Raw genomic sequence first — 1,211 nt, 5'->3', positions numbered from 1 at the left:
AAAAAAATTCCCAAAACAAAAGAGAGGAAAGAGGAAAAAAATTTCCCAAAACAAAAGAGAGAGAAAAGAGAGCGCAAAAAGAAAAGAAAAAAAAATATAAGAGATCAAGAAAGAAAAAGCAAAAAAAAAAACCAAGCCATTTCAAATGGAGAGGGAGGGGGGGTCCAAAAATGCCATTGCTGTGATCCAGTTGATGTTTCCGTGGAAAGATCGTAGGTAAGTCACATAGTGTTTGCCTATTTTTTGGGAGGTCGCAGCGATTGATAAGTCATTTAATTTAGGCAGGCTTCCGGTCTTTTGGCTAGGCCGCATATGCTGATATCAAGTGTAGTGTCACGTAAAAATATTTAACTGCCTCGATTCCAGAAAGTACAATTCAAGGAGTCAAGAAATAGTCACAAAATGATACACTGAGGCAGGATTTCAAAGTATTTATGCACAAGGGTTAAACCTTGAAGCAGCAAATGCATGCATTTCTAAATACAAAAGTTAGTACAAAGGTGCACAAACAATTGATACTCCAAATTAAGTGCCAGGAATGGAAATAGTCTTTTTTTGGATAACAGATTAGGAAGGTGCACCGGTCCTGGAAGTACTGCAATACCAGGTCAATGCGTGGAGTGGACAGAGCAAGCTCTTCTTCCATCTCCCTGTTCTAAAAATCCATTTAATATATGGCCCCCAGATAGGGGGCGTATCAGATATTAAACTGATAAGAACAGATTTTTTTTTTTTTTTTTTTCCAATTTTTATCTCCGTTTTCTTTTTCCCTTTGCATTGTATTCATTTAAAAGTTTCTTTCATGAAGTTTTTTTTTTTTTTTTTTTTTTTTAATATTTTTATATATTTTTTTTTTCTCTGTTCTTTTGTTGTAAAAGTACAACATAGTTTTTTTTTTTTTTTACAAATTAACCAGGTGTTTCCATTTTTTGCATTTCCAAATTCCTTCAGCATCATCTATTCCATTTGCCTTCTTTCTGTCCCACATGTAACAAAAGTACAGTTTGTCTAATGTCATTCTAATGCAATCTTTGACTTCAAATTTTTCCTTCTTGAAGATACATAAGTTTCTTGTATCCCATAATGTTTCTTTTACGCATGTAATTATTAGCCAGAAAAGTCTTCCTTTCATTTTGCTACAGGCCACTAAACCAAAGAGGATTAATTCTAACGTAAAAGCTGGTATACCAGTTAACTCTTTGCACAAGGGG

At 34.1% G+C, this 1,211-nt stretch overlaps 1 pseudogene; it reads right to left on the bottom strand.

The window, feature by feature from the left end:
• Positions 1 to 570: 570 nt before the first annotated feature.
• LOC146012679 (U2 spliceosomal RNA) lies at positions 571 to 751 on the bottom strand (annotated as a pseudogene).
• Positions 752 to 1,211: the final 460 nt, after the last annotated feature.

Source organism: Crinia signifera, chromosome 6, assembly GCF_055691185.1.
Source record: "Crinia signifera chromosome 6, ASM5569118v1, whole genome shotgun sequence".
NCBI lineage: Eukaryota > Metazoa > Chordata > Amphibia > Anura > Myobatrachidae > Crinia > Crinia signifera.
This window is presented reverse-complemented; position numbering and strand designations above follow the sequence as displayed.